This window comes from Camelus dromedarius, chromosome 15 (genome assembly GCF_036321535.1).
Source record: "Camelus dromedarius isolate mCamDro1 chromosome 15, mCamDro1.pat, whole genome shotgun sequence".
NCBI lineage: Eukaryota > Metazoa > Chordata > Mammalia > Artiodactyla > Camelidae > Camelus > Camelus dromedarius.
Window position 1 is genome coordinate 1,394,796 of NC_087450.1, and position 22,450 is coordinate 1,417,245.

General features: G+C 35.4%; 2 pseudogenes; both read left to right on the top strand.

Moving 5' to 3' along the window:
* Positions 1–4,814: 4,814 nt before the first annotated feature.
* On the top strand, positions 4,815–6,919 carry LOC135322993 (olfactory receptor 5AP2-like; annotated as a pseudogene).
* A 5,275-nt stretch (positions 6,920–12,194) lies between these two features.
* Positions 12,195–13,187, top strand: LOC116155303 (olfactory receptor 5M10-like; annotated as a pseudogene).
* The last annotated feature ends 9,263 nt before the right edge of the window (positions 13,188–22,450 follow it).

Here is a 22,450-nt window from a genome sequence, read left to right on the forward strand (position 1 = left end):
ATAAATAGTGACACTATTACCCTCACATGGATGTCAGGAGTACCAAACAATACACAAGAAGGAGTCTTATCAGGTGTTATAGTAACATGGATACCACACCAATAGCAGGGGAATATTTTACTGACTTTGTGAATTGGAATATTTTGAGGGTAGTAATCTCAAAGTTAAAGTACTTTAAAATTTTATCTCTAGCCTTGTCAAAGTTTAGATAGTTTTCAATAAGCATTTTTCAAATTAACTTATGTATCTATAGCTTATTATAGTAGGGCTGGGGACCATCAATGTTAGAGCAATGGGGAAAAAAAGACTTCTTTGATAGTATGGTATGTTGAAGAAGGTCTAAATAATGATTTGGAATCAGGTAAATGTTTATTTCCTATTTCTGTCCACCCTGCTATCTACTGAAGACAAGAACAGAGAACACTAGTGCACCACATGCTCCAGGTGAGACCACCTCATCCCCTAAAAGCTTCTGAGAGACCATAAAGGAAGAGATAACTCATCCTGTCCACCCAGAACAGTTCCCTGATTTCCCTTCAACTGCCTCTTTCAACTATTAAGCATGGTTTCTCTCAAAGACATTCAAAGCTATCATGGCTGGCACCTTCCTTCCTGCTCCCTTTTATTCTAACTCATCCAATATAATATCTATCCTTTTAACTGCTTCTTATTCACCAATCTAAAAAAAAAAGTGATATTTTGTCATTATTCATCAGTATTCCTATATCCACATTTCACTGATTGCCCAACTGAGATTCCATGGTCCATTATATAATGACTCATTCTCAATCTCTTTCCATTCCATGGTTCTACATTTTCTTCATGTATGCATCTGATTGAATCCCAACCAGTTAAACTTAATCGTTAACTTCTCCGTGTCCTTCGCTTAAGCTACTTAGTGCAGTTAGAGAAAACTCTCAGTATTCCACTGTCTATTGCTGATCTTTCGGTGGGAGCCAGTGCTGGCTGGGGTTACCTGTGGGTGAGACAGGGTGGGAGCCAAGAAGGGTGCTAGTACTGGATGGGGCTGCCTGCCAGCTGGGATGAAAAGAAGCTGGTTTGGAGAACCTGTCCATGGTAAGAGGCTTGAGTGAGCTGGTCCTCAGGAGAATGCTGGGGAAGGGTGTATGATGTTGGTTAGGTTGATGGAGAGTGACAGAAACAGTCCTGCCAGCACTGGGCCAGCGAGGTGGAGGGAGAGAAAAAAAGTAGGTGCCCACTAGCACTTTCATTACTAGGGAAAGTTTCACCAGATCCCTGCCCCTCTGGCACATATTGTAAAATTAATCGATGGATCTTCTTCTCATGTGGCTCTGACACTTTTCAAGCTGCTGCCTCTGTACTGGGACTCAGTAGTGAGTTTGTTGCAAGCCCTTCAAGAGTGAAGTTTCAGTTTCCCACAGCCCTCTGGCCCTCCCAGACCTCAGCCCAGCTGGTTTTCAAAGACAGATGTTATGGGGGCTCAACTTCCTAGTGCAGGTCCCCCATGCTGGGGAGCCAGATGTAGGTCCCAGACCCCTCACCCCTCAGACTGGACCTTTGAGGTTGTGATGTCCCTTCTGCTTCTGGGTCTCCACACCAGAGTGTGGGTTCTGACCAGACCATGTCTCCGTTGCTCCCACCCATCTCCATGTGGCCTTTTCTCCATATCCTTAGTTGTAGACAATCTGCTCTGTTGGTCTTCAGGTCGTTCTCAGAGACAGGTGTTTTGCTGTGGTTGTAGTTTTGGTGTGTCTGTGGAAGGATGTGGGCTCAGCATCTTCCTACTCTGCCACCTTGATCCAGACTCCTCCCCACTCCCCCTCAACAACAACAATAACAAAACTATTAGTGGAAAAACCAGCATGTAATACAAACTGAAGATACACAGGTGAGAAAACAAAGTTTCTCACTTCATGAAACTTGTATTCAAACGAGGAAGACATCATTGTCTGTACTTAATTTGTGTGCACGTGTGCATAGTCATTTGTGTGTGTATGTGTGTGTGTGACATGGATATGAGTGGTGCTTTAAAGAAGTTAAAGCAGACAAGAGAATAGGGACTGGCTGTGTCAGAGATGAGCTCACTGTGGAAATGACATTTGAGTGAGGGTGAGTATCACATGAATGTCTGTGGAAGAGCCTTACACATAAAATTACAGTGAATACAAAGGCCCTGAGACAAGACCCTTTTTGGTTTATAAAAGGAATAATAAAGAAAGCTGATAAATAGGCCTTGGACTTTATTTTTTTCATATTGCATTGTAATAGCTGTTTTCCCCCCACCCCAGACTGAAAACTGCATGAAGAAATAAACAAGATTGACTTTGTTGGCTCCTCTATCAGTACCAAGGATGCTTCTGCTACATAAAAAAAATTCACTAAATATTTGTTGAATGAATTAATGAGTGTGATATGAATTATATTCTAATAGAAAGGAGTAGACATTTTATTTTGAGTGCAATTCTGAAATTTAGAGGCAGGATTTAATCAATCCTGTACCATTTAATTCAATGTTGTGCACAGTGGAGGCTTGAGACTATAAAAGAGATTTTGTGTTTCTCTCAATGCCTAAGTTACTCCCCAGGGTATAAATGGTTCATTGGGGAGAATGTAGTTCAATTATCTGAGTGAAAAATAAATGAATGCCTTAATTTTGGATTAGCACATTTCAAGCTTCAGACTTTTTAGTGTTTTGTAGAGATGATTAAATCTCAAGAGCGTTGTCACAAACTTAATAGGCTGACCCTCTGCCTCAGATTCAGAAGCAGCATTGTTTCTACTCTTTCTGCTCATAGTTAATTAATTAACTATGCCTTAACTCTACCACAGCTGAATTTGTGATGCCACTTCCATTTTCATCAAAGCTGTGAACTTCACATTGTAAAGAAGAAAACTTGTATTCTTCCAAAACCCAAAAAATAAAATTAAACTAAACTAAACTAATAGACACCACTACTTCCAGGGAATATTTTTTAAGGACAAAAGGTAAGATGATTTAATTTACTTCAAAGTGTTGAGGTATAGAAAGTTTCCAGGAGGACTCAAAAAACATTCAAGTAATTAAGATTAAATATCTTAATTGCACTATGTTTGAAACACTGATTTTAATAGTATCAACTAAACTAACATGGATTTTTTTAGAAGAGAGAAATTTAGAATGACTAATAACAGATGATAATTTTTTCAAATATTCAACATGTGCATACACATACATATAAGTATATGTATACAAGCATATGTGTGTGAATATATGTATATGTGGTGTGTGTTTGTGTGTGTGTATAAAGCAGGGAAATTTAATTTTGTGCAGGGAGAGTGGCAAAGTACCTGGCATGTGTGCATGTAAGAGCAAATTATTTTATGCTTTTTATGCACCCATTGAGAAAATGACTGCAATTTTCAGCCTTTATCTACATATACCCAAACACATATGTATACACATACACATACATATAGGATCATATATATCATACAGGCTAATATTCCATTTATGTCACTTTATGTGTTTGTTACATATAAAATTTATATTTGTATATGTATGCATACAGTAGGGCTTTATAAAATGGCTGTAAACTTTTAAAAGTGATATTTTACCGGATAACATTTTAGCCAAGTTTAGGGATAGAAAGATCAGTCAAAAGACTGTTGTAGTTATGTAGGTGAAAGATGATGTTGGCTTGAGCCTTCACGATAGGAATGGAGGTGGTAGGAGATAGTTGGATTCTTGATATAGATTTCTTGAAGGTAGAGACAATATAATTATCTTAGAGACTGGTTATGGAGTGTGTGAGAAAGAAAAAAGAATGATTTCTCTAGTATTTATTTGTTTATATTTAATTTTGTCTGAACAAATATGAGTAGAGAGCTGTCACTGACTTGAGGCAGGGAATGCTATATTTGGAATACATTAAAGGAGGTCATGAGTAAATCAGATTTGGGTCAAGTTGAGCCACTATTCAATAAATTAATGTGGAGATACAAGTAAGCAACTGAATTGTAAGTTGAGTTTGGAAAAGTGGTCAGGGATGAATATGTACATTCAGGAGTTGTAAGAATGTAGACAGAATTTAAAGTCATGATACTGAGTAAGATCACCAAGGTAGAGTGTAAGCAGGAAAGAGAAGAGGGTCATGATGTGAGTTCTGAATGAGTCTAACCTTAAGGGTCAGAGAGAAGAAGAGGAATAAATGAAGACTGAGAAGGAACAACCATATCATAAGAGGGACACTCAGAGTCTGGTGTCCTGGAAGATAAGAGAGGGAACTTTTTCAAGATGTAGTTAGCCATCACCTCTGCCCAATGTTATGGATAGATCAAAATGATGGCTGAGAATTGACCACTGGATTTGGCAACATAAAGACCCCCGATGACTTTGAAGAGATCAGTTTCTGTGGAGTGATGGGATGAAAGCCTGATTAAAGTGGGCTTAGGAGAAAACAGGAAAAGCAGAACTGGATACAGCAAGTCTATTCAACTGTATCATACATTTAATTGCAAGAGGAATGCAGAGGAATTGGACGACAGATAGTGAAGGTAGTATGATCAAGGAGGGAGGAGATAAAATTTGAGGGGTAGGTTAGGATATAGAAAAATATACTATCAAAGCCTTCACACACACACGAGCATAAATATTCAATTTTAAATAAAATAAGTTATTTTACTGTTTAGTTACTTTGTTTTGTTGTTGTTGTTGTTTGGCAGTAAAAAAAAAAAAAGGTTTTTTCATGTTCTTAGGACATCTTGGAAATAATCTTACCTACAGCAAAGAACAAGTTGTTTGATTTCCCTGATATTTTTGTGTAATTTATTTCCTTGGTTTCTTATCTCAGCAAATGACTCACCCTTTTGGAGACAGAAGTATAAGCAACCATTCAACAGTGACTGAATTTATTCTCTGGGGATTCAGTAATCATCTAGACTTACAGTGTCTCCTTTTTATGGTATTTCTAGTCATCTATATGATCACTGTTTTTGGAAATCTCGGCATGATCCTGTTAATCAAGATTGACTCGCATCTCCACATGCCCATGTACTTTTTCCTCAGCAATCTGTCCCTTGTTGACTTCTGTTATTCTTCTGTCATTGCCCCTAATAAGCTAGTAAATTTCTGGACCGACAACTTAGTCATTTCATTCAATGAATGTGCCACTCAGTTCTTCTTTTTTGGTTCCTTTGCTGGCATTGAGGGCTTCCTGTTGACTGTGGTGGCCTATGACCATTATGTGGCCATCTGCAAGCCCTTTCTTTACACAGTCACTATGTCCCCCCGTCTTAATGTCATGCTGGTGTTGGCCACATATTTTGCAGGCTTTATAAATGCTGCCATTCACACTGGCCTTACCTCCCAACTGTCTTTCTGCCACTCAAATGTCATCAACCACTTTTTCTGTGACATTCCACCCATCCTGAAACTCTCTTGTTCTGACACACGTGTCCATGAAGTTCTCATTTTTCTTTTGCCAGTTTTAATGAACTGAGCTGCCTCCTGACTATTCTCATTTCTTATCTCTACATCCTCATGACCATCTTGAGGATCCATTCAGTGAACGGGCAGTACAAAGCCTTCTCCACCTGTGCTTCCCACTTGATGGTGGTCACCATCTTTTTTGGCACAATCCTGTTCATGTATCTGTGCCCCAGCTCCAGCTATGCGATGGACCAAGACAAAGTGGTGTCTGTGTTTCATACAGTGGTCATCCCCATGTTAAATCCTCTCATCTATAGTCTGAGAAACAAGGAAGTCAAAATTTCCTTAGGTAAAATTTTTAAAACAACCTCTTTTTGCTTCTGTACTTAGAATCATCAAAGCATGGGATTTTAGGGCTCGGAGGTAACTTAGAAATGATCAGTCCTCTTCCATTCACCCTGGGTCCATTTCATTATGTACTGAGGCTTTTTTAAATTTTTCTTTTCTTTTTTATTTTTTGGGGGAGGTAATTAGGCTTATTTATTAATTTTTTAATCTCTGGAGGTACTGGGGATTGAACCCAAGACCTCATGCATGCTGGGCAGGCACTCTATCCCTGAGCTGTGACATCCCCCAGAAAGGCTTTTTTCTGATAGCAGAGTTGGACCAAATGTCCCAGGCATCCTGGGGAATATGGTCACTCTGCATAAATCTCACTTATTCCACAGAGCCTATATGCTTGAAAATAACCAAATATCCCATTTCAACTCCCTGTTCAGAGGTATAAAACCCAGTACTGGCATACCTCAGAGATATTGTGGGTTTGGTTCAAGACTACTCCAATAAAGTGAATAGCACAATAAAACAAATCACATTTTTTTGTGGTTTCCCAATGCATGCAAGAGTTACGTTTATACTATAGTCTATTAGGTGTTCAATAGTGTTATGTCTTTAAAAAACAATGTACATACCTTAGTTAAAAATACTTTATTTGGAAAAACTGTGAACCATCATCTGAGCCTTCAGCGAGTCATAATATTTTATTGCTGGAGGAAAATATTGCCTCCATGTTGATGACTGCTGACTGATAAGGACGGCAGCTGCTGAATATTAGGTGGCAATTTCTTAAAATGGGACAACAATGGAGTTTGCCACATCATTTGATCCTTCCATACACAAACAATTTCTCTGTAGCATGCAATCCTGTTCCATAGCATTTTCTTCACAGTAGAGCTTCCTTCAAAATTGTAGTCAGTCCTCAAAAACTCTGCCACTGCTGTTTCAACTAAGTTCACATAATATTCTAAATTCTTTGCTCTCATTTCAACAGTCTTCACAGTATCTTTACCAAGAGTAGATTTTATCTCAAGAAACCACTTGGTTTGCTCATCCATGAGAAGCAGCTCCTCATCCGTTAAATTCTGATCATAAAGTTGTAACAACTCATTCCCACTTTCAGGCTCTACTTCTAATTCCAGTTCTCTTGCTGTTCCTGCCACATCTGCAGTTACTCCCCCACTACATTCTTGAACTCCTCAGACTTGTGGATCCCTTGAAGGTTGGAATCCACGTTTTCCAAACTCCTGCAAATGTTGATATTTTGACATCTTCCCAAGAATAACAAATGTTCTTAATGGCCTCCAGAATGGAGAATCCTTTCCAGAAGATTTTCAGTTTCCTTTGCCCAGATCCATCAGAGGAATCACTATTGATGGCAGCCATAACCTTACAAAATGTATTTCTTAAACAAAAAGACATGAAAGTCAAAATGACTCCTTGATCCTTGGACTGCAGAATGGACGTTGTGTTAGCAGGCATTAAAAACAAATTAATCTTGTTGTACATCTCCATCAGAGTTCTTGAGAGACTAGGTGCAACCTTGCTGAGTAACCATATTCTGAAAAAAAAGTTTTTTCTCTGAACAGTAGATCTCAGCAATGGGCTTAAAATAGTCAGTAAATCACACTGTAAAGAGATGTGCTGCCCTCCAGGCTTTGTTGTTTCATTTATAGAGCACTGGTAGAGTAGATTTTGTGTACTTCTTAAGGGCCCTACAACTTTTGGAATGGTGAATAAGCATTGACTTCAATTTTAAGTCACGAGCTATATTAATCTCTAACAAGGAAGTCAGCATGTCATTTGACACTTTTTGTTTTTTAACATTTTTTACTGATTTATAATCATTTTACAACGTTGTGTCAAATTCCAGGGTAGAGCACAATTTTTCAGTTATACATGAACATATATATATTCATTGTCACATTTTTTTCTCTGTAAGCTACCATAAGATCTTGTGTACACTGTCATTTGACACTTTTAAGCTGGAGACTTCTCTCTAACCAGGAAAGTTCTAGCTGATATCTTCCAATATAAGGATGTTTCATCTACATTGAAAATCTGTTGTTTAGTGTAGTCATCCTCATTAATTACTTTGGCTAGATCTTCTGGGTGTTATTGTAGGGTTATTAACTAACTTAATTCCAATATTGTTTCTCAAGAAATGGGAAGCCCTAGTAGAGGGAAGGAGATGGGGAATACTGGTTAGTTTAGAAGTCAGAGCACACACAATATTGATTACTTTTACTTATATGGGAACAGTTTGTGGTGCTATGAAGCAATTATAGTAGTAATTTTTTGTTTCACAATATTTTCTGTGTTGCAATTAATGCTTTTTCTGTCCTTCCTAAGAAATTTTTGATTACCTCATGATTATAAAGACTTTCTTCTATTTTTCCTTTCCCAAGAGGACTTGTAGACTTAGTATTTACATTTAGTCTTATGATTCACATCAAATTAATATAGAAATATTTGATTATGGTGTGATATAGGGATTGAAGTTAATTTTTTCTATATAGATATCAATTATTCCAATAATATACCCCATTGAAATACATTTGTACTTTTGTTCTAAAATCCATTCACTATATATGAGTGGACATATTTCTGGAATTTCTATTCTGTATCATTAATCTGTTTGTTATCTTTGGGTCTGCACATTGTTTTGAGTACTGTAGTTTCTTGTTAACTCTTAAAATTAGATAGTGTGAATTATTTAATAATGTTTCTTCTCTCTCATATTTGCTTTGGTGAATATAAATCTTTTTTATACATCTATATATTTTACAATCAGTTTATCCATTAAAAAAAAAAGCCAATTGAAATGTAGACTGGACTGGCATTAAAACTATTGATCGATTTTGGAAAAAATGGCAACTTAAAAATATTAAATACTCCAAACCATGACATATATTTCTCCATTATTTAGGTCTTCTTTAATTTATCTCTGCAGTGTTTTATAGTTAAGTACATAACTCTTCCAGTTTTTTAATATTCATTATAAGTGGTTTATGCTTTTGTTGTTATTATAAGAGATATTAATTTTTTTCAGTTGTGGTTGGTTTCTACATAATAATGTAAATAATCTATGTATATTGATCTTGTAGTCATGTGACTTTCCAAGGCATACTCTTAATTTTACTTTTGCATATTAAAAAATATTTGGATGTATAACATGATTTGATATTAGTATATATTGCAAAATGTTCAGCACAATAAGTCTAGTTAATATTTCTTTTGCATATTTTAAAAGGAGACTCTATGTAAACTCTCATGTGACCTGTGAATAACCTGATTTTGTTTCCTCCTTTCCAATCAGTATAACTTTATTATATAGAACTTCCAGTACAATGTTTAATCTGCTATAACTCAAAAAATATAGCCAATTAAATAATCACAAAAACACAAGTAACAAATTTACAGTGGCAGTGGGATTTTTCCAACTATAAGGCTGCTGTGACATTTGTGTAACTAAAGTCATCAAGTGTTCTTTTAGCAGACATACGTCTATTAGTCATTGCAATTGAAGCAGAGTGATATTAAGGAAGGAATTCATGTCTTCAAGTATCATTTAAACACAATCATCTGAAGGCTTTTTAGAAAATAAAATGAGAATGCATAAAACTCTTTTTGAGTTAGCATCATACATCTAGGTAAAGTCTGTGCCCTCTAATCTTATTCATCATGATATATAAAAAAAAAAGCATCAAATTCTTGTTGTGGGTTTCTGATCAAGGGATCCCATACTGAAAAGTATTGATGCTTTGCCCTTCCAGATCTGAAAGAGCAAATACACTACCTTTCGGCTACCCATTCAGTTACTGTCAAGCAGTCCTATCTCTTGTAAAAAGCTTTTGTGAATGTTATGATTATTGTAATGCTATTATATTTTAAAGTATATCATAAAACACATACATAAGTACTTTAGGCAAAATTTTCCTTCAAACTAAAAGCTGACATTCTGCTTAAAGATGGGCCAAATCTTCAACTACTTTTTTTTATAAAACAAGGACTCTCCACGTTAAGGGAACAGGAAATGTGCACGTTACAATCCTATAATGAGCTCTAAAATCAAACAAAAAACTGTTATTTCATTGGAATCCTTAAGCAATAGATTTTATTCTTTAAATTGTATTATTTTATTTTTGCGAAGGATCAGGAAAGAGCACATCAAAGTTGAGATACAGAAGTCTTTCCACCTCAATTTGAAAAATACATGATAGTGCTCAAATCTTCTCTGATGTGATACGTTGGTAACAATCTGCATTTTTGTATTGCTATACAGCTTTATCTCATTGGCTGCTTTCTCACAGTGTAACCCATCATTTGGAGATCTAACACAATTAAAGATGTCTCTCTTGTCTTGGTGACAGTACACTTTTAAGTCCTGTGACTGTGTTGACTGGAATTAGCAGTGTCCTGAAAGATACAGACTAGCAAGGTCATCTCTCAATTCCTTATTCTCTAACAAACATGGTGCCAAGAAATTGATACTGTCCAAATAATCTTCATTCCACTTTGAAACCTCCTCCTAAATCACCAGCTTTATGAATCATCAATTTTATGAATGATCTTGATACTCAGACTGATCTTTGTTTCCTAGAGTATTGATGAAATTAACTCATGAGGGCAGATTGGTTCAAGGATAAGCCCACGATGCCACCCTCCAAATGAGCCTTCCCCCTGACTTCCTTCCTCCCATGGCTCACTTTTCTGTTCCTCACACTCTGCTCCTCAAATCTTGCATCTCTTTTATGTTCTTACTTTTCACTCTTATTAGATGACTTTACCTCAGTGTTTATGGAGAAACACTGAAGCCTTCTGATGAGGATAATCTCATTTTTATATACTAAAAATATAAAACTTATCTACCCACATTCTCCTCCTCCCATATTCCATAAAAGTGATGGCTGATTTCTCAATCTGTGTTAAAGATCTCAGGCACTAAGTACTGAACAGAATACACAGATGTTTGGCAGAGGTTTTGGCTTCAAAGAATAATCTGAGGCCTCAAAGCATCAAAGGTTATATCTTTGAGAAATATAAACTACTTTAATTGGCTTTTTAAATTTATTTTAAAAATACTCTAGGGAATGTTCCTAAGAAATGTATTATAAATCTTCCCACCTTGTTTTTAGAAAATATAGTAAGTCAGCTTTGACATGTAGGTCATTTTTCTACATTTGTTCACTAAAAATAAGTTTGTTCTTTTGTTTGGAGGTTAATATCCCTCCAATGGAGGGAAAAAAATCTTTTCTTTCATTGTACTTCATTTTTCTATTCATATGTTAATATTTAATGGCTTCTCTAAAAATAAATTATTATATGCAGGCTTTTCTGATGTATATGTGAAAACTAAATAAAATAGCCTTAGGGTGCAGTTATTAATGAACATTTTTTCCAGTTATATCTTATTTTCTTCAAAAAAAAAAAAAAAAACTAACAAACCGGAGACAGTGGATCCAGCTGGGAACTAAGTCCACGTTTAAACATTATCCTAATGTGCGTCCCTAAACATATTTCTTTTATATGTTAGTTGCAAAAAATGGGGACAAAGAAAACTTCCACATTTTTCTCCAGATACTTGAAATCTTTATTTACTATTCCATTTCTTCCTTCTCAGAGAGACCTTTGCTGAATGGCCATCTAAAGCACCCCACCTTAATAATATTTTCTATAAACTGAAATTCTATTGTGAATCCTTGGCTGTGTGTTTAGTATCTATTCCTTCCCCTACAATATATGCTTATGAGGCTGGGGAATTTCTTCACTGCTGTAACCTCGGAATTTAGAACAGAAAAAAAATCAGTATTTGCAGTGTACATAAATAATGAGTGGGTGAATTTATCAAGCAGAGAGGACAATTCTTCATTCTGTAATTTAGCCATATAGCAAGAGATAAATTTACTAATTCAACATCCTCTGAATGCAATTAAGACAGACAAATATGAGTTTCAAGTGAAAATGCTGTACTGAGTGTGTCTTCTATTTTGTACATGAAACACTAGTCTATCAAAGCTGGAGGGAACCTAGAAATTCAGACCTCTTCATTTGTCCATTTGAATGATGCAAATGATCTACTGCTTTTCATATCTCATTTTTATTCCTTTGGCTTTCTTTTTCACAAAATTTGAAAAAATACCAAATATGAAGCTTTCCAAGAAGACAGGTATAAATTGTACACACACAAATACACACACACACACACACACACACACAAACACACACACACAAATAAGACAGAAAGAGTTTGGAACTGTGTGTTTGAGATATATAGGGAAAGAGTTAACACAGAGACATTAAGTGAAAATAATTATGGAAACACTCTGATGCATTTGTTGAGAAGAGTAATTTCCCCAGAGATAAATAGATCAAAAGTAAATGATACAAGAATGGAATAAATGTAGAGTCTGGGTTAGACAGAATTCTACATCTTTTTTGTCAATTCAGTTTTTCAAGGGACAAGAAAATGTCTTCCCCAAACCACACTCTGGTGACAGAATTCATTCTCCTGGGACTCACAGACAACTCAGTGTTTGAGAAGACCCTGTTGGAGTGTTTCTGGTGATCTACCTAGTCACGCTGGCAGGGAATCTGGGCATGATCATGCTGATCAGGAACAATGCCCACCTCCAAACCCCCATGTACTTCTTCCTCAGCCACCTGTCCTTTGTAGACATTTGCTATTCATCCAACATCGCTCCAATATGCTATACACTTTCCTCTCAGATCAGAAGACCATCTTCTATGCCAGATGTTTCACACAGTGTCTGCTCTTCATTGCCCTGGTGATCACAGAGCTTTATATCCTTGCTTCAATGGCGTTGGATCGCTATGTGGCCATTTGCAACCCTTTACATTACAGCAGCAGGATGTCCAAGAGCATCTGCCTCTCTCTAGTCACTGTCCCTTATTCTTGTGGCTTCCTTCATGGGCTCTCTCAGGCACTGCTGACTTTCCACCTGTCCTTCTGTGGCTCCCATGAAATCAACCATTTCTACTGTGCTGACCCTCCTCTCATGATGCTGGCCTGCTCTGACACCTGAGTCAAGAAGATGGCAATGTTTGCAGTTGCTGGTTTTACCCTCTGCAGCTCTCTCCTCATCATTCTCCTGTCCTACATTTTCATCATGGTCAGCATCTTGAGGATCAGCTCTACAGAAGGCAGGCACAAGGCCTTTTCTACTTGTGGTTCCCACCTGACAACAGTCACTATATTTTATGGAACCCTCTTTTGCATGTACTTAAGGCTCCCATCTGAGAAGTCTGTAGAGCAGTCCAAAATAATTTATCTTTTATAGTTTTTTGAGCCCAATACTGAACCCTTTGATCTACAGTATGAGGAACAGGGATGTTATCCAAGCCTTACAGCAGATGATTAAGAGAAATCTTTCATAGAATAGCAGTTTAAGGATCTGCTCATTTGAAATGACTAAGTGTCTTTGACAACTTAGTGTTTAGAACCTAGAAATGAGTAACATCGGATTCTGCCTGTGATAGAGTTCCCAGTTTCAATTTTTGAGGATCAACATCGTTTAGTGTGGGACATTCCTTTAACTTATAATGAACTTCCTTTTGGCTAAGCAAAGAGTTGTGTCTTACTCTTAGCAACCAGAGTGTTCTCATATCAAGATTATAATCCTTTTTCAAAATGTGTTTTAAAATCACTGCAAAGTACTTATACATTTTGCTAATTACTTACATTTTGTGTAAATAATTATGTGCTTTCTTTTATTTTATAGTTCTAAGAACCACTGTGACTTTCAGGACTCAGATTTAAACTCAGTTTTGGCCACTGTCTTAATCAAAATGCTTGATCTATTTGTGGTCTCTCCTTTTTATATATATATATATTTGCATTTTTTTAAATTGAGGTATAGTCAGTTTACAATGTGGTGTCAGTTTCTGGTGTACAGCATAATATTTTAGTCATATATGAACATGCATATATTCATTTCCATATTCATTTTCACCATAAGTTACTACAAGATTTTGAATAGAGTTCCCTGTGCTATACAGTATGGACTTGTTGTTTTTCAGATTTTGTGAGAATCCTTCTGTATTTTAAAGTGAGAGACACTCTGCCAGAGTTCAGCAGGTGTTCTGTGTGATTCAGTGGATTTGTAGATGTAATTCTTGGTGTATTTGTGGGAGAGGCTGAGCTGTGAGTCTCTCTACTCTGCCATCTTGACACCTCCCCTCCTTTTTTTAAATATTCTATTTATTCATATCTATTTCTCATTTAAATTTTTTTTTTCATTTTTAAGTCTTTGGGTAAAACCAGCCTCATAAATTCTTCAGAGATAGGATAGAACATAAATCAACAGATTTAAAAATAATCATAAGTAACACTCATTTATAGTTTAGTGCTCACTTTTACATCACTGCATGTTTAATCCTCACAAAGAAATTAGTGAGAAGATTATTGTCTCCATTTACAGCATTTGGAATCCTAGGCACTGAGAGATTAAATGACTTACCCAAAGTCACTCAGCCACTTAGTAGTACAGAGGCAAATCCCTTGATTCCAAATTTTCTCTCTTTCCAATTCACACTGCAGTGATTTAACCCCTTAACACTCTGCAAATGCTGGGATGATAAACTGATGAGGTTGTTGCTATACGTGTTCGTGGTGATCATGATGAGAGGATATGACTAGTAACCCCTAATGTGGGTTTCCTCTGACATTTCAGGTAAACATGATCATTTGTCATCATTATAGTAGAGTTGTCTCACTGTTTCTTGTAAAGCAGGCAATTTTGATAATTGGAAAATCTATCTAGACTGTATTTTATGAATATGTTTTCCAGATTATAAAAGCACACTTTTATTATAAATAACTAGACAATACAAAGAGATGTGAAAAAATAACTTGTATGAGTGTTATGTCTTAAACCAAAGGATTATTTATGTTTGTGTTTTTTTATATTTCTTCTCAATATTTTTATACACATATATTATTATAATTGATAAAATAAAATTGTAATCATGTGCTGTATACAAATTTGAACATTGACTTTTACTTGATAATATAAGGTTTATGTTTCAAACAGACTATTTTTGTGAACAGCATTTTAATGCCGTTAATATTAATAGTTAAATCATACTTAATTACAAAAATAATACATATTGATTATAAAAAACAAAGAAATACTGAAAATATATAAAAGTGTGTAACTTTTCCCCTGACATTTTAACCTATTTCTTCCTGCTCTCTTTTAAGCAACCCTTTATTTTCCCACCAATTTGTGATGTTACATTTCATTGTACCCTAAATGAACCCATTTCTATTAATTTCTTTCTAATTTTTTTACCAGTTTGTTTATGTATTTTAAGCCAAATTCTTATCACTAATGTAGATTTAAAATATGTATTAATTTCTGATAGAGAAATTCCATCTTTATTATTTTTGCTTCCAAATTCATCTTAGGAGAACACAAATCAGATATTTATAGCTATTCAATATATTTACCTAAGATATTATGCATATGAGAGTTCAATCTAGAAAGTATATGCACATATAAACATGAAACTCCAATCTAGCTTTCCATACATTACATATCTATTATAGATTATTTGAAAAATATGGAGAAATATCTTAGTAATATTGTTCTAGTTTGGTCCCCAAGTCTGATGGGAGATGTATGCAGTGGAGCCCACAGAGATGGGAAGGAAGGTGTAGGAGAGTTAAGATTTTTTGGCTGGAAAAGTGACCCACAGTCAAGGAGAAAAGCATTTAACCTGTGCACATTAATGCTGTGTATTTATTAACTTTTTACGCAAAGTTATTTTTTGCACTTTACCTTTTATTAGACTTCATTATGCAACATTATTTTTCCACAAAGGTGTATAAATGTAGACTCTTACCCCTAACTATGTTGTCCTTTGCCAGGACTTGTCCTCCAAATACACATATTCCTCCACTGTGAGTAATTTCAAAACACTGAGAAAAATTCTATATTGATCCAAGTTAAAATATGTCTTAAGTTTTTAAATAATCAGAAGGAAATATTTCTGAGCGTCACTGCAGTGGAGAAATTCACAGTGGAAAAATCAGTCAAATTTGATGGTAAAAGAGACAGCTAATACTTTGGTGAAGTATTTGCCCCAGATAAAGTAAAGTAGTAAACTTATTAATGTATGATAAGCTCATAGAAATCATATGAAGTACAAAAAACGTTATCATATAAATTAATGTTGAAGGCTAAATATAAAAAATTAATAAAAACCCCAAATGCTGAAATTAATGAGTAAAATTGTTAGTAATCACAAATATGAAATTACATACTGTTTTGTGTATCTATATTTAAGAGAGTTCAAAATGACTGGCACTATATACTTTGTGTCAGGAAAAATAATAATATACAGTTTTTCTGGAGATCAATTTAATGTTGTTTTCAGAAGTCTTAAAAACATTCTATACTTTTACTTTGTAAGTCCTATTTTAAAAATTTTACTTTGTAAGCCCTATTTTTTAAAAAATGTGTTGCAGGCATACAAAGAAATGTAGGTAAAATTTTCATAGTAATATTTGTTTTATAGCTGAGAAGGAAAGAAGTGATGTATTAATACAGGCAGCCCTCACTTGGCACGATCTCCTGCAACTGAAATTGGGGGAACTTGGAAATGTCTTTGCTTTGTGTGGATCTGCATGACCACAATACTGTGCAAAGCGGGGTCTTCCTGCATTCAGTACAGTTAGGCATAGACATATGCAAATAGAACTGAGGTTGGCTGTATGTAACTAGAAACCCTGGAAAGCTGTGTTGCCTGTGATCATAGAGGGAAGTTTGAATATTATGTGACAGATTTTGCATTAGAATGTATATAGACAGTAAAATGAAGAAGATCCCAGTTAAGGGAAGGGAAAATCACTTTGCATAGCTCTTTATGGAAAAAGAAGTGCTTGATAGCTTTGTAATATATGAGAATTAAGGAAACATAAACCTTGTTTTTTACATCCATGTACCGATTTTCCATGATAAACAATTCTTTCTTATATAGGCAAGAAAACAAGCAAACAAAAACTTACGTATTTTTAATTCATCCAGATCCCAAGATGCAAAGTTAAAGGGTTTTTATTTATTATTAGAATTTAAATATGAAAGTAGGAAAAAGCAGAGGTTCAAAACCTGTTCTATGAAAGTGTTGAACCAAATGGTCATCCAGGTGTCTTCTAATTCAAGCTTCTATTATTTTCCCCCTTAAAACTGTTGTGCTTCTGAATAGGTTGAATTTCTTCAGTTGTAAACAAAGCTATAAATTTATATTTGTTATGTAGGCGATGGGGCAAGTAAATCATTCTCTATCCATAGTGTTTTAATCTGGAAAACAAAATTTTTCTTTCATTCAGAAGTTTACTTCTCAAGAGAAAATTCATCCAAAAAGGTTTTTTCCCATCTCCTCAAGCTTAAACATCGTCAGTTTCCTAGCATACAATGACATTGAGATGAAGTGACACACATTAAAGCTGATTTCCAATAAATAATGTCGATGGATCAATGTTTTCTGTGTTGAATTTATATCTGCTTATATATTCACACATGTACACAATGAAATGAACACTCTCAACAGAATGAGTTTCACTGAGGATGTAGGAAAATTTGAGTACTCTCAACTGTTGGTAATTTCACATATCACTACATCCAAAAAGAAAGAAATATAAGGAGAAGTAAAAATAAAACTTTAGAAATCTGCCTTAACATAGTTTATGATCAGAAATAATAACTTATATGCTAAAGATTTTCTTAAGGAAGGAAAAAATAAAAAACTCCCTAAATTTTAAAAGGAGGTAATGTCATAAAATGTCACATATCAATGTCAAGTCATATTATGCTCTTCAATAAAGACCAGTTTCAAAGAATATCTGGCAATCTGGAACATGCGTATGCTGCTATTTATTTGTAAAACACTAAAACCTAATCTTCATGTGTACTTGAGCAGCAGCTAAGTCAAAACTCTTTGTGGGAAGATAAGAAATGAAAGGTAATATGTAAAATATAAGAACAGTTACTAATGCTGTAGGGACAGATGATATAAAACACTTCTCTAAAAAAGGAAAATTCTAAATCAGAAATGGGTATCCTTTATTGAGAAAGGAATCTGCTTTGGTTGAAAGAAACCAATGAAATAAATTGTGGAATCATTAAAAAATATACACTATCAAGTTCTTTGTTGAAATAATGAAACATACATAGTTTTATATTCCAGAGAAACAGACTAATAAATGTAACAAAAGTGCAGTAAAAAAATGATCAAAATTTGAGATTTGAGTTTCTTTTGAGAAAATAATCAGTCTCCAGGAAAGGGACTATGTATATATCCTATGAAAGTAAATCATTTTCATATTCATAAAATACATTGCAGCACACTTGACTTTGCTGGTAAGGGTGGCTCAGCCAGGCTTAAATATTGCTGACCTAGGAAGTGAAAGGAAGAAACTTTATGCTAACTAATCTACCAGAATAAGTTCTTGAGTGAGACTAAAACAATGACTTTGCTTAAGCATAAACAGCTCATTTCTGATGCTATGCTTCCATAAACTGTCATTTCCAAACAATTTTCTCTTTCATTGTTTCAATTAGACTCTCACCTGATCCCAAACTCTGTAAATATATATATTGTATGACTGTTATCCCAGAGAATTACATTCAGGCAGACCTACAAGGTGTTGCAGAAAAATGTGTTACAGCTCGGTGTTACAGCTCAGTTGTGACAGCATCCTGGATCCGGGTGAGAGACCAAGCAGCACTCGGAGAGTTGGAGAACTCAGGTTTATTATGCCATTAGGCCCAAAGGAGTTAACACTTCAAGCTCTGGACCCCATCTGTAGGTTTACACAGGCCTTTTATAGGCTGCCAGTTTTACACTTTGCAACATCATATGCAAATAAAGTACAACAGAAGTTGACCAACCAGGAACAAGCTTTGTAGAAATAGACCAATCAGGAGTGAGCTCCATGCAAATGAAGTACTACAAATGGACCAATCAGAAGTTAGGGAAGTGGACCAATCAGAAGTGAGAGTAATAACCAATCAGGAGTGAAGGAAAGTGAGCTCAGGGAACCAATAGAATTCTAGGTGTAAGTTAGCCACTTTAGAGTCAAAAAGTGAGATAGAGCCTCTGGGCCAGGGAACCGGATGGTGCTAAGAAGAGAGTAGCGGCCCTGCCCAGGGGTTCTGCTAGTCTTTTTATGGGGCTTCCCACCTCAAAGGGATAATTTTTTATTGTTTTTGAGACTTTTTTTTTCCAATTGGAAGCCTGTTGAAATAGAATTTTTCTCCATTATACCAAGGTTTCTCATAAATATTCTTCTTAAAGCCTGTTTCACATCCTTGTTCCTAAGGCTATGGAGAAATGGATTCAGCCTGGGACCCACAAAAATACAAATGCTACCACAGCTTTTACTTGTTCAACAAATCACTCATTTAGTGGTCTTGGATACATGCTTCTATAAAACACACTGACAGCTGTCAGGTGGAAGCCGTAGGTGGAGAAGAATTTGCTCTGCCTTTCATTGGAATAAACCTTCATAATGGTGATAAAAATGAAATGTAAGAGATGAGTATGATGAGGAGGGGACCTGTGAGGTTAATCCCTGTGGACACAAACAGGGCAGTTTTCTTCATTCAGTGTCAGAACACGTTAACATTAAGAGGGCTGGTCAGCACAGTAGAAATGGTTGATGGCATTGGGCCCACAAAAAGACAAGCAAGAGGTCAGTACCACCTTCACTGTGGCCACCATGGACCCCCAGAGGTAGGGGAGAGTGACCAGGTAAATGCAAAATGGCCTGGACATTCTGCTGTTGTAATGCAGATGATCATGGGCTGACCATATCCATGGCACTGAGCAGTTAAGACTTGGTGAGGAGCAGAGTCGTGAATGTTCAGAAAGAAGTCTCCTAAGTATTTCTTTTGCCCACTCCAATTTGCTACTTACAACTCCTCATCTAAGCCCTTTTCTCCCCCTCCCTCTCACTTCCCCTTCCCCTTCTTCTTCTCCTTCTTCATCTCCTCCTCCTCCTCTGTCTTCCCCTCCTCCTCCTCTCCTCCTCCTCCCCCTCCCCCTTTTTTCCCTCCTCCTCCTCAATCTTCTTCCAGGCTTTCTTGATACTGGAAAAAATAAATGAGTGGAGATCAGAGATAAGCCAGTTAGCTTTTTGAATTCCATTCTTGATGTAATTGTTTAAAAAAACCAAAGGTGAAGAATCAGCTTGGAGAAAACCTGAGATCTCAATGCTTAGCTTCTGACTTGCTTTAACATAGCTAGGAAGACTCCTGATAGCATTGTGCCTCTGTTGTTGTATATTGAGTACTTCAGTATTAAACATCTGGTGAATAATTTGATCTGCTTGACTTCGATGAAAGTAAAACTTACCTTTAAATCAATTTTGGTGAGGTAAATTTACTTAGAATAAAATGTAGAAATGTTTAATGCAGTTAGACAAATGTGCACAGCCATGCAATCATAAATCAAGTTTTCAAGGCTGCTACGCAGGTAGGGAGAGGGCGTGGGAATAGGGTGCAAAAAAAAAAAAACCCACAAAACTCACTCTTAGTGAGATTCTGATATTTTTAGTTGAATATATACTCGTAGGATTTTTTTCAAGCCTTCAGTTACTATTCAGAATTCTGAAAAGTTAACTTTGACAAGTTTTGCCAGTGTTTTCGTGGAAGAGCAAATTTTGGGAGGCCATCACACTTCATTCAGAAGTTAACTCCTTCTAATACAATGGTTTTGAGATTCATTTAAGTTATATTAGTGCTTTGTTCATTTTTTATTTCTGTTTAGTGTTCCATTATATGGGTGTATCAGAATTTGTTTATCTATATAGCTTCCAACATGTGAGTTTCTTTGTGGGTATATGTATTCTTTGTTCTTGGATAAACTCCTAATACTTTCTGGGTCATAGTTGTATAAGGGACTAAAACACTTTAAGTAATTTTAGAAGAAGAAACTAGTTTTCCAAAGAAGCTGAATTATTTTACACTTCATCAAGTGATGTACTATGACAGTTAATTTAAATTGTCATTGTCAATAGTTTGGCAATTTTTTAATTCTTTAATTGATGGGGTTGTGAAGTGGTATGTCTAGGTAGTTATAATTTATATTTTCTTGACAATTATAAATATTGAAATTCTTTTCATATGGTTATTGGATATTCATATTTTCTTTTATGAAGTATCTCTTCACATCTTAGACTTGTTAAAAATTAGTCTGGTTGTATTTTGATCAGTGAACAGTGGAGGGTCTTTATGTATTCTGAATAGAAATCCTTGTTAAAATTACTGAATATGAGTATTTTTCCCTAATCTGTGGCTTTCCTAGACTTTCTGCTCCTCAAATCTCTTTCATACTTCATGTTTCTACTTCTCAATTTCATCAGGTGACCTCATCTTAGTGTTCATAAACAAAGCTTTTGGTTGGAATTCCCTCGTCCTTTCTATAACCTAAAAACTAAACTTCTCGGCTCACATTTTCTTCATCCCATGGTACTAAAATTAATGGCTAATTTCTCTGTCTGTGCCAAATATTTCACACATAGTATGAAGCACTGTAAATAGATGTTATGCAGTGATTTTGGCCTCAAAGGAGAGTCTAGCTCCCAAAGAATCAAATTATCATTACGCTTTTGAGAATCAAAGACAATTTTAATTGTTTTCTAGGATGATTTTTAGAATAGTCTAGGGAATATACTTAGGAAATACATTATAAATCTTCCCACATTGTTTTTTCAAAATATAGTAGGTCCACTTTTACAGGTAGGTAATTTCATACATTTGTTCACTAAATATATGTTTTGTTCTTATGTGTGGAGTTTAATATTTCACCATGTGGAAAACTTGCATCTAAAAGCACCTCACCTGTATTTTTCTTCATTGTACTTACTTCTAACTGATGTCATGTGATATATCTGTATCTGTGTGTTTAATCTATTCCTTCTCCTACAATATATGCTCCATGAGGTTGGGGGATTTGTTCATTGCTGTAACACCAGACACTAAAACAGGAAAAAAAATTCAATCTCTGCAGTGTAAAAGAATAAATGAGTGTGTGAATTCACAAAGAGCAGAGAGAAAAATTCTTCATTCTGAAACTTTTTAGCCATATGTTGAGATAAATTTCACCAATTCAACATCCTTTGAATGAAATCAAGCCAGACAGCAATGCGGTTCAGGTGAAAATGCTGTACTGAACATGAATCTTCTGTTTTGTATCTGAACAATAGGCTATCAGAGCTGCTGGGATCCTAGAAACCCAAACTCCTTCATTTGTCCATTTGAGTGATGCTAATGTCCTGATGCTTTTTATAACTGATTTTCATTCCTTTGGCTTTTTTTCCCACAAAGTTTGAAAAAATATCGAATGTGAAGTTCTCCAAGAAGACAGGTATAAATGTATGAATATATGTATTAAAATACACAATATTTTTAGAGTATATCCATATATAGTAAAATTGTATATTAATAATGAATTAATCCTATATGTATATACACAGGGGAGAGAAAGAGAGCTTGAGCTATAGAGAAGATAGCGATAAGCCAGATATACAGGAAAAATGTTTGTGTAGAAATTTTGATGTATTTATTGAAAGAAAAGCATGATTTCTCCATAGATTAATAGGTCAGTGAGTAAACATAAAAGGGATGGAATAAATGCAGAAACTGGATCAGACAAAACTCCTCACATTCTTTGTCACTTCCAGTTTTCAAGGCACAAAAA